General features: G+C 33.9%; 1 long non-coding RNA gene across 1 annotated transcript; it reads right to left on the reverse strand.

Annotated features, from left to right (window-relative positions):
- Positions 1-3112: 3112 nt before the first annotated feature.
- LOC307183047 lies at positions 3113-8677 on the reverse strand. Its single transcript, XR_013827338.1, has 4 exons — positions 8358-8677; positions 5508-5560; positions 5337-5410; positions 3113-4900 (listed from the first exon to the last, which is right to left on the reverse strand). It is a non-coding gene; the product is annotated as an uncharacterized lncRNA (long non-coding RNA).
- Positions 8678-12716: the final 4039 nt, after the last annotated feature.

The following is a 12716-nucleotide window of genomic DNA, read 5'->3' on the forward strand; positions in this document are numbered from 1 at the left end:
TCAACAAAAATTCTATTAATCTCTTACACTGGGCCCATATTCTTTGTTATCCTTGCTGCTACAATGAGTGAAGATCAATCCTGATCTTCACTTGTGCACTGGATCTCATTCCCTTCCACTCACTCAAATATCTGGTTCCTAAAATAGTTTCCTTTTTTTCCTGGCATCATCAATTTTTCTCTTAATGGCTCATTCCAATCATCTGACAAGCATGTCATAATATCTCCATTAAAAGTCCCCCTCCCCCCATGCTAATCCCAAATTATCACTCTTTTCCTCCTACTTTCCTTTATTGAGAAAATTATGTTACTATCCTCACCTCTCAGTTATCTTTAATCCATTCTAATCAGATTTTTGTCCCCACAACTCACCTGGAACCACTTTTCCCAAAGGTGCCAGTGACCTCTGAATTGAGAAACCTAACGGACAATTCCTTTCCTACTAAATTTATTGGCAGTATTTGACACAGTGGATTACTTCCGCTTTCTTTATCCTTCACTTGAAGGGAAGAGGACAGAGGAACTGGAGAGGATGCAGCACTCTTCCAGTTTTACTTCTACCTCCCTTCTCAGTCTCCTTTGCTGGCTCTATCACTCCTCTTTCACCTGACCTCTTCACGAGAGAAAACACAAATTCTCAGCTCCTGTTAATCTTTCTGTTATCCACATTCACGGTATAAGTAATCTTGCCCAGTCATGAGGCTCTAGATAGCATGCACGGGAGCAGAACACGTCCTAAATTTATCTTTCCTTCCCTGAGTTCCTTTGTTGAATTTCCCACTGGGGTGAAAGATTTCCACTTAGATGACTAATTGGAATTTTATACTTAACATGTCTGAAAACAGATTCTTGATTCCCTCAATTTATTTCCACTAACCTGCCTCTCTTACCTATCTAAATTTATTTCAGAATCCAGTTGATGGTACAGAAACACTTCAACATTGCCCATCTTTTCACTTTCCCTTACCCCACCATGCCAAACCATGAGCAAATCCTATTTGTTCCAACTTCAATATACATCCAAAATCTCACCAATTTTCAATGTCTCTAGCACCCACATCTTAACCCAAGACATAATTACCATCATAATTGCATGGAATAATTAGAGAAGCTTCTGAACTGTTCTTATTACTTCTGCCCTTGCCTCCTCACAGTCTATTCTTCATATGGCCCTTAAAGTGATCAATGGCTGTAAATCTCAGATCGTATGACAATTCCCTAAAAGCCCCCATGGTCTCCATGAAATAAAATACAAAATACCTGCCAGGAATGGATTTGATCTGGTGTTTGTGCACTTTGACACTCATTTCCTCCTGCTCTGCTCACTCTGATTTAGATACTCTGGCCTTCTATTGGCTCCATCAGTACACACACTGTTTCTGCCTTAAGCCTTTGTGTTTACTGTTCTAACTCCCAACATGTTCTTGTCCTAGATCTTCCCTTAGTTCCTTCACTTGCTTAATTGAGGTCTGTGCTCAATTACCTCCTGAAAAAGCACTTTCCAGGCCACTCTATCAAAGAGAACTCCTCTGTTATGCTCCATCTAGTTAGTGACTTTACCTGTCTAGTTTCATCACTGTATTTCTTGAAGGGTTTCTGGTATATAAAAGGCAGTAAACTATTTACAGAATGAATAAATGAATACATCAAAGAAGGGTAGGGAGATGGGAGTGTTCCCATTCTCTAGGATTGTTGAAACGTGATTGCATTACTTGTAAAATGATACCTCAAAAATATAGTTACAAAGTGTGTAGATATTGGTGAACAATCATTGTTAGATAATTAGGGTTTTTAAGAGAAATGTGATGAACTGTGAGAGATGGGAAAGTATCATGTCAGTGAACATGGACAAAATGGAAGCACAATATCTATAAAAGTTTTTATTAAAATTACTAAATCCTAAAGTACTCAAAAATACTATGGAGTCTAACTCAACCTTGGATGAAACATATTTAGAAAGGCATTTCTTTTTTAAAATTTTTATTTTATATTGGAGTATAGTTGATTTACAATGTTTTGTTAGTTGCAGGTGTAGAAAGGCATTTCTAATCCTTTAATAATACACCCATGAGATGGAGTGACGTTTTAAAACAGTGTAGAATTTCTAAATAAGTAAAACAGAATATTTGCTACATGTGTATTCACATACATTTTTAAAGATAGTTAACTAAAATTTGGGGATACCATGGGCAGGCCCACAAGTTATTCAAAAGCAGAATATTACAGTGGTAAAGTTATCAAGCTTTGGAATGCAATAATAATTTTTTTAAAAAATTTCAAAGAAGAATTAGAATTTTTAGTTGTATTTCACAGACATTATATCAGCCCATGAGAAATATTTTTAATAAATTCAAGATTCATGAGAAGGCATGACAAAAGGGAAATTAAGGTGATAACTATTTCATCTAGTCCAGGGGTGGCAGTGTTGCTTTACTTGTTATCAAGCTATATTTTCTATATTGCTCTTTATCAAGAACTCTATTCAAGTTCTTTGAAATCTGATAGAATTCTCCGCTTAGGAGGTCTCAGCTTCCTTATCATTTCTCCTCCCAATACATATGAACAAAAGCAAAGGAACATATAAAAAATGGTTAAGAAATTGATGCAATAATCTAGTACAATTGAGCATAATATTTCTAATATTCAGAGGCTGGAGACAGTGTCTATTTTAAATACATGTAATAAAGAGATTTTAAGTGAGCAATGTTGTACTGAAAAGAGAAATGAAAAACTTTAAGATAAAAGAGACACAGATACCCACAATCAACATACACTTGATGGTTTCATAAAGGACACTTGAAAAAAGGGTTTCTATAGTTATTGATTAAACCACTTATATTTGATTTTTAAATAGTTTTATTGAAATATAATAGAAATACAATAAACTACACATAAAGTATACAATTTGATAATGGCATATATATATATGTGTGTGTATATATATATGAAATAATCACCACAATCATTGTAATAAGTATTTCAATCACTCCAAAAAATTATCTTGTGCATCTTAATAATCCCTTCCTTTTACTCATGCTTGTCCCATTCCTTAACTCCAGTTAATCACTGATCTGCTTTCTGTTATTATTTATAAATTTATATAAACGGTATAAGAGTGTTACAAATTATGTAATTTTGACAAATACAAAACTTAAAATCTAAGTCCTCACTCTAGATCTCTCACACACATGGATGTCTGTGTGTGTACACGGATACATATGTGTGGATATGTATACATATATTTCATTTAGAGTATTTTCAGAATTTATTTCCTAGATACAACTAACCCTGTGTGTTAAGTTTTGAACTCTGCCCAAAATATTTCTTACAGTTTTCTCACTAATTCAGATTTTAATTCCATGGTTCTTCTCATATTTGAAACATGCACTCTAATGTCGTCATTGCATTGATTACAGTTTTCCTTCTGGATCAATGTGTACTCTGATATACCTAAGATTTCTCTTCTGACTTAAGTTAAAATTAGACTCATATTCTGTGTAGTTTTTCTTTCCTGTGGATTCTCTGATGAATATCAAGTTTTGAGATCTGAGTGAAACCCTCCCCATATTTATTATGTTTGTAGGCTCTCCCCACAGTGTGACTCTCTGATGGACTCTGAGATATATGCTAAGGCTAAAAGCCTTTACCACACTATTCAGATTTAAATGGTCTCTCTGTGGTGTGGACTCTGATGAGCACAAAGGTCTGTGTTGAGACTGAAGCCTTTATCACACTCCCCTCATGTGGACTCTCTGGTGAATATGAAATTTGGGGTGCTCCTACTGAAATCTTTACCATGCTGTTTACATTTATAGGGCTTCTCTCCCATACAGATTCTCTGATGAATGTGGAGTTCAGAACCCCTACTAAAGTCCTTTCCACAAGCGCTGCATTAGTAAGGTCTCTGTCCTGTGTGCTCTTTTTGATGGATACACAGATCTGAGCCTACACAGATATGAGCCTCCAGGGAAGCTCTTACCACACTGTTGACATTTATATGGTTTCTGTCCTGCATGGACTCTCAGGTGAATGAGGGGTTTTGAACTTGCAATGAAGCCTTTGCCACACTCATCACACTATATGGCCTCTCTCCTGTGTGCCTAGATCTGAACTTGTAGTGAAGTCCTCACCACACTCATTACATTTATAGGGCTTTCCTCCTGTATGGATTCTCTGATGAACGTGAAGATGTGTACAATCACTGCATCCCTTACCACACACATAATATAAGTTTTCTCTCCTGTGTGGGTCATGTTATGTAGATTTAGTTTTGATCTTCCACTGAAGTCTTTTCCACAGTCATTACATCTATGAGATTTCTCTCTCATGTTTTCTATGTGATCATTCTGTTGATATAAACTCAAACCGAAGGCGTTACCACACTGAATACTTTAACACTGTGCCTCAACTATGTGGGTTTTCTCATTTCTTTCAAAATCTGAACTTTTCTTAAGGAAGTGTTTGGTACCCCTTTTCACTTTTGCAAGGGTCTTCTTATACGTACAAATGACAAACTGTGTTTTCCAAGGGTAAGTGGTCTTACACTCACCACACACAGGGGTGTTGGTCCAAAGGCTCACCTACATGGCTACTTGGGCCTATTATGTCAAACAATGGAGAGGTTTGTTCTATGTTAGATGCAAGATGAACCTTGAACTTCTTTGAATCAAGTACCATGGAAGGGTTTTTCCTTCATGGTACTTTATCCCTGAGGTTTTCTTGGGTCAGAAAATGACCTCTGCTTCCTTTAGAATTTTGGCTGTCACTCACAAAAGAACGATGGTAATGTACTTGCCTTGTGATTTTCCAAGGTAAAAGTTCTTGATTTTCTAAGTTTGAGGCAACACCCTGTTGGCAAGTCCCCACAGAGTTCCCACTTTTGGATACCTTAGTTGACATTCCTTTAAGAATAAAAAGGATTAAGTGATGAGAATAAGCAAATACTTTGTTTGAAGTTTATAAGATTTCTGCAAAAAAAAAATGTTCATCCTCAAGTGTTTCTGGCCACAGGTGGTTCCCTTTCTTAACTTTTAGGTCCTCTGGCTCTATATATCTCAAGAAATTAAGTTACAAATACTAGAATCCTTGTTGAAAGAACTGAGAATGAAGTGCAAACATAGCACAATTAAAAATATTAAGTCCAATCAGTGAGATACGAATTAAGAGCTAAGGTCAAAATAATCACAGAAAGATTTTTCACAAGAGATAATGTGCTTCTGTACCTATCAGTCTTCAATCTCTTCTTGCTGAACAAATTATTAATCCATTAAACTGCTTCCAATTGATTTCCTCAGTTTATTAAGGCCAATTTTCCCTTAATTTTATTTACATACCTACCATTTGCCAAACAGCATGCTAAGTAGGTATCCAGGATACAAAGATGAAAGGGGTGAGGTCCTCTGTCGAAAGATCTTACAATGGAAGGAAAGAGACAAAATAAGCATGACACTGTAGTCTAATAAAATGTAAACCTAAAACAATGTTTAGTTCTGCAAAAGGACATCATACCTAGAATAAGCAGCTCAGAGGAAAAGATTCTAGGAGATATTGTCTGAAATAAACTTGGGAACATGAACAAGAGTTAGCAAGTCAAAGGGTAGAAAAATCACTCTTGCACACACTTTGGCATAGAAGGCAGAGAGTATGGCCTGTTTCATAAGCTTCAGAAACTTCCTAAATTACTGGATTGTAGAATTTTAAAAAGGTAGTGATAATGGGGAGAAATGGAAACTGGGAGTATAGACATAAAGAGATGAGATCTAAAAGGTAAAAGGATTAGTGTTATAAGGATAATAAAAAATCATGCTAGTTATATGTGAGGAAAAAACAGAATAACTTTAGATGTTAAGAGTTTAAAAGCTGGGAGGTGGGGAGTGGCAATGATGGAGGAGTAGGAAGACCCTGAGCTCACCTCCTCCCACAGGCACTTCAAAATTACAACTATTTACCAAGCAACTGTCTAAGAGAACAACCTGAAGACCAGCAGAAAAGATTTTCCAGAACTAAAGATATAAAAAAAGAGCCACAGTGAGCCAGATACAAGGTGTGGAGCTGCAGTGTAGTCAAGACCCACATCCCCAGGTGAACCACAATGGGAGGATAATTACAATTGCAGAGGTTCTTCCTGAGGAGTGAGGGGTCTGAGTCCCACAGTGGGCTCCCCAGTTCAGGGGTCCTGCATGGGAAGATGAGGCCCTGGAATGTCTGTCTTTGAAGGCCAATGGGACTTGAGTACAAGAGACCCAGAGGGCTGTAGGAAATAGTGACTCCACTCTTAAAGGGTAAAAACAATTCTCACACACTCCAGGTCCCAACACAGTAACACTAATTTGAAAGGATCCTGTGTCTGACCCATGTGCTGATCTTGGAGAGCCTCCCAGAGAAACAGAAGGAAACTGGAACTCACCCTGGAAACACAGACACTGGTGACAGCTGTTTTGGGGAGTTCATGCTACCACGAGGACTCTGGTGCTGGCAAGTGTCACTTTGGAGTCTGCCCTCTACCCTATTTGTGCCTGAAGCACACCCACCTACTAGCTGTTTGGTATTAGTCCTGGGAACCCCGAGGCAAAGCAGCCAGCTGCATGGGGAACCAACCCCACATGCCAATGGGCTAGCACCAGTCCATGCTTCCCCAACACTCCCTACCCAGACAAGCCACCCTGTGATACGGCACCACCCACGAGCAGGTTGGAATCAGCCCCAGGAACCCCCAGGCTTTCAGCCAGCTGCAATGGGACATGGCCCACTTTAATTAAGCTTAGAAGACAATGGTAGTAAAATCATCTATATCCACAATAAGTAGTAAAGGTATACACAAAACAAAAAGATGTAAAAGATGATGTCAAAAACAAAATATGTAAATATGGAGGAGAATAAAAATGTTAGAATGGATTCAAACTTAAGAGATCATCAACATATATATAAATTATATATTATTATATTATATATTATATAAGATATTATATGTAATTATATATAATTACATCTAATGCAAAAATATATAATTTATGTATAAATATATATTACATATTTATATTAATATATAAATTATTCAATATAGTAATATATAAATTAATATATTGTTAATGTATTAAAATTATTAATATACCATATATTATCCATTAAAATAAATATATTTATATAAATATTAAATATATGAATATAATATTAAAATATTTAAATATATTTCTAATTTATATTTAAAATATTTACTTATAAATTATTTATTATAATTGAATATGTAGCATAATCAACTATTTATAATAATTAATTATAAATTATAATATTTAATATTATTAAAATTATATTTTATTTATGTTTATTTATGTTTATTTATTGAATTTTATTACATTTATAATTTAAATATAAATTTATATTTAATTTTTAAATGTTTATATATTTTTTATTTATATAAATATATAAAATATTTAATATATAACATATTTATATAAATATAATTTATATATTTTTATATATAATATATAAAATATATTTATATATTATTTATATTTCTATAAATATATAATTTATATATAATAATATATATAAACATATTTAATATTTATATTTACTATATTTACTCTATTATTATATATTATATATTTATTATTATATATGTTTAGTTATAATAAATATATTTAATTTTATAATATATAATATGTAATTATATGATTATATATTTTAAAATTATAATTATATAAGTGTAATATAATTATATATAATTATACTATAAATAATCATATGTAATATATTAATTATATTATATAAATTATATTTATAAATATATGTTATATTTAATCATATATGATAAGCATTTTTAATTATATGTAATTATGTTTAATTACATATTATATTTAATATATTTATAATATACATAAATATTTATAAAGATATAATATATATTATTATATATAACTTATATACTTATAATTATATATTATATAAATATATATTTATATGCATTATATAAATATATATAAATATACATTATATAACTATATATTTAAATTAAGTATATAAATATATATTCATATATATTTATGTATATAAATATATTTATATAAATATATAATTTATATATTTTGTATATAAAGTATATGTGTATTAAATATAAACATATAGCTATAAATATATATATCAATTATATATAATTAAATATTTTCTAGAAAGCTATAAATAAACCTCATGGTAACCAAACCAAATGTCTATAAAGGATACACACACACACAAATACAAACATAACACTAAAGATAGTAGTCAAATCATAAGGAAAGATAGCAAAAGAAGAAGAAATGTACAAAAATGAACTACAAAAGCAAGCTGAAAACAATTAACAATATGAGAATAAGTACATACCTGTCAATAACTAGTTTAAATGTGAATGGACCAAATGCTCCAATCGAAAACACACTGAGTGTGGTTCCTAGGAGAAATGGCTGATCATAGGGCTGGTCAGGGAAAATACAACAGGAACCTTGAACATCTTGTAGGGCCAGAAATTAAGAAAGCACTCCCTGAAAATAAAAGTGGGATGGAAAGAGCTGGGTGATGCCAAAAGGACACAAGACCCAACCTGAAAGAGATCTCTGTGGTCAAACTGGGACAATTTGGGTAAGAAAACAAGTACTGTATTATAATCCAATATTACTCACAAATTGAGTTAGAAAATAAGTTTATTGAATTATAACTTTGTAAAATGAGAGTTTTGAGCATGAGTTCACTCCCCTTGAATGTAGGAGGGACTTGGACTCATGCCCAAAGAATAACGTATGGAAGGAGACAAAACAGTAACATTACAGTGGGGAAACCTGACAGACACCCTCTGATATCATGTGATGGGAAGGGTACTTCACCTCTGCTATCTTTTCTGCATTAACCCAGACCCTCTGTCTAATCATGAGAAAAGAGCAGACAAACCAAACTGAGGGGAATTCTACAAAATACTTGAACAGTGTTCTTTAAAACTGTCAAGATCATGATAAACAAGAAAAAGCTGAGAAACTAGGAAATGAAGAAGACATGATGATTAAATGCAATGTACTTTCCTGTGTTGGATCCTGGAACAGAAAAAGGACATTAGTAGAAAAACTGGTAAAATCTGAATATAGTCTGTCATTTAGTTAATAGTTATATACCAATGTTCATTTTTTAAAATTTTGACAAATATTCCATGGATATCTGGGATGGCAACATTAGGGGAGACTGGATAAAAGATGTTCAGGAGCTCTGTACTATTTTTGCAACTTATCTAAATTTACCCAAAATAAAACATTAATTAGTAAAAAACCCACACTGAGTGGCTGAATAGATAGAAAACCAAGACCCATATATACGCTGCCTACAAGAGACTCACTTCATATCTAGGGACACACACAGATGAAAAATGAGGGTATAGAAGAAGGTATTCCATGTAAATGAAAATGAAAAGAAAACTGGAGTAGCAATACTTAAATCAGACAAAAGAGACTTTAAATAAGGACTATAAAAAGAGACAGAGAAGGACATTAGATTATGATAAATTGATCAATCCAACAATACATAACAGTTGTAAATATATATGCACCCAACATAAGAGCACTGAAATACATAAAGCAAATATTAACAAACATAAATGGAAAAATTGACAGAAACCTAATAGTAATAGGGGACTTTTAACACCCCACTTACATCAATAGACATATGATCCAGACAGAAAATCAATAAGGAAACAATGGCCTTAAATAACACATTAGACCAGATGGACCTATATATATATATATATATATATATATATATATATATAGGGAGAGAGAGAGAGAGAGAGAGAGAGAGACGGAACACTCTACCCCAAACAGCAGAATACACATTCTTTTTAAGTGCATACAGAACATTCTCCAGGATAGAGCTTATGCTAGGCCACAAAACAAGTCTCAGTAAATTTAATATTGAAATAATATCAAGCTCTTTTCTGACCATAACACTATGAGACTAGAAATCAACTATAAGAAAAAAAAACTGCATGAAACACAAACAAGTGGAGGCTAAACAATATGCTACTAAGCAACCAGTGGGTCACTGAGGAAAATCAAAGAGGAGATTAAAAAATACCTGGAGACTAATGAAAATTGAAACATGAAACAGTATGGTACTTTCACAAAAACAGACACATATATCAATGGAATAGAATAGGCAGCCCAGAAATAAACCCACAGACATATAGTCAATTAATCTACAACAAAGGAAACAAGAACATAAAATGGGGAAAACACAGCATCTTTAATAAATGGTAATGGGAAAACCAGAAAACTACATGGCAAAAGAATAAAACTGGACTGCTTTCTCACACCATATACAAAAATAAACTCAAAATGGATTAAAGACCGAAATGTAAGTCATGAACCATGAAACTCCTAGAATACAATATGGGCAACACACTCTTTGACATCAGTCATAGCAATATGTAATTTTTTGATCTGTCTCTTCATTCAAGGGAAACAAAAGCAAAAATAAACAAATGGGACTCATCAAACTATAAGTCTTTTGCACAGCAAAGGAAACTATTAACAAAACAATAAAGTCACCTACTGAATAAGAGGTGCAAATGATATATCTGATATGGGGTTAGTATCCAAAATATAAAAAGAACTCATACAACTAAGTATCAAGAACAAACAAACAAAAAAAGGGCTTCCCTGGTGGCGCAGTGGTTGGGAGTCCGCCTGCCGATGCAGGGGACAGGGGTTTGTGCCCCGGCCTGGGAGGATCCCACATGCCACAGAGCAGCTGGGCCTGTGAGCCACGGCCACTGAGCCTGAGCATCCAGAGCCTGTGCTCTGCAATGGGAGAGGCCACAACAGTGAGAGGCCCGCGTACCGGAAAAAAAAAAAAAAATCCAATTTAAAGTGGGCAGAGGACCTTAATAGACATTTTTTCCAAAGAAGACATATAGATGACCAACAGACACATGAAAAAATGCTCAACATTACTAATCATCAGGGAAATGCAAATCAAAACCACAATGAGATATCAACTCACACTTGTTAGAATGGCTACTATAGAAACAATAAACAAGTGTTAATGAGGATGGGAAGAAAAGAGAACCCTCATGCACCGCTGGTGAAAATATAAACTGGTGCAGCCACTGTGTAAAACAGTATGCAGGCTCCTCAAAAAATTAAAAAAAGAACTATCATATGGTCCAACAAGTTTATTTCTGGGTACTTACCTAAAAAAACCCTAAAAATGCTAATTTGAAAGCATTTGAAAGCTAAACGGACCCCTGTTTTCATTGCACAACATGATGAATATAATTAACAGTTTTATGTTACATATGAAAGCTGTTGAGAGTAAATCCTATGAGTTCTCATCACAAGGAAAAATATTTTAAAAAAATTTTCTTTTACTTTGTATTTACATTAGATGACGCATGCTCAATAAACTTATTGTAATAATCATTTCATGAAGTATGTAAGTCAAATTATCATGCTGTACACCTTAAATTTACACTGTGCTGTATGTCAATGATATCTCAATAAAACTGGAAGAAAGAAAGTTTAAGAGATAAGAAAAAGTAAGAAATTAAGAGATTTCCCATCTGAGGACATGTGTTTACTCTGTGAAATATCAGGTAAGACAATCTGCTGAAAGTGAGGTTTCAGAATTAAGATATAGTCCCCTTTCAAATGTCTTGCATACACAGCCTATATATATCTTGCTACCACAGCAATAGTAGCAAGTCTTTTTAAATCCTTATGATTTGAGTCTTCTGGATATGCTGATGCATAGCACAGTATTTATGAATGCAGCCCCCATAGCCAGACTGCCTAGGTTAGAATCCTGGTTCTACCACTTACTGGCCATTTACATTAAATATCTTAACTTCTCTAATCTACTAATAACCTCACAAAGTACATGGATTTAAAATAAAGCATATTTATTATGATCAGTGAAAATTAAAAAAAATAATGTGTGGTTAAGTAAGACTGTAACTGCAATACTAAAGATATGAGTGGTTAGTCTAGACTGAAGAAGTCAAATATTTCATGGGGAAAATAGAATCTGAATTCAACTTTAATATGATAAAGACCAGGACAGGTAACAACAGGCTGAAACATAAGTAAGTGTGTCTACAGAAGACATCACATAAATAAGTGTGGCTGGTGAAAATGGAAAAGGGCTAGATTATGAAAGACCAGGTTATGAAGAGTCCTGAAACTACAAGGAGTGTTTAGGTGCCATGCCAAGCTCCTGTAGGTTTTTATCAGATGAAAGATAAAAATTGCAACATCTATATATGATGGACCAAAAGAAAGATTAATGTTAGGAAACTTATCTAGCAATTATAGTTAATTCAGGATCAACTGGGATGCAGACAGGAGGTCCATGAGGGATGGGTAACCTGCAGCTCTGTCCTGAGACACCTCTTCTCTTCTTATCTCATCCAGTCAGTACCCTGGCTATAAATGCCATCTATATGATAAGGACTTACACATTTATCCCCAGGTCTGCTCCCTTCCTCAACTCTTGATTCTTATCCTTGACTGTCTGCCTGACATAGCCATTTGGATGCACAATAGACATCTCAATATGACCTGGACAGAATTTTTGACTTTCAGCCCATCCCCCCAAATATGTTCTTATGTTCTTCCTCATTTCTGTAAATGTCACTACCATTTTCTCAAGAAATTACTCAAGCCAAAACCTTAGAGGTTCTTCTCCCTAGCTTACCTCTCACAT

The sequence above is a fragment of the Stenella coeruleoalba genome, assembly GCF_951394435.1.
Source record: "Stenella coeruleoalba genome assembly, chromosome: 2".
NCBI classification, from domain to species: Eukaryota; Metazoa; Chordata; class Mammalia; order Artiodactyla; family Delphinidae; genus Stenella; species Stenella coeruleoalba.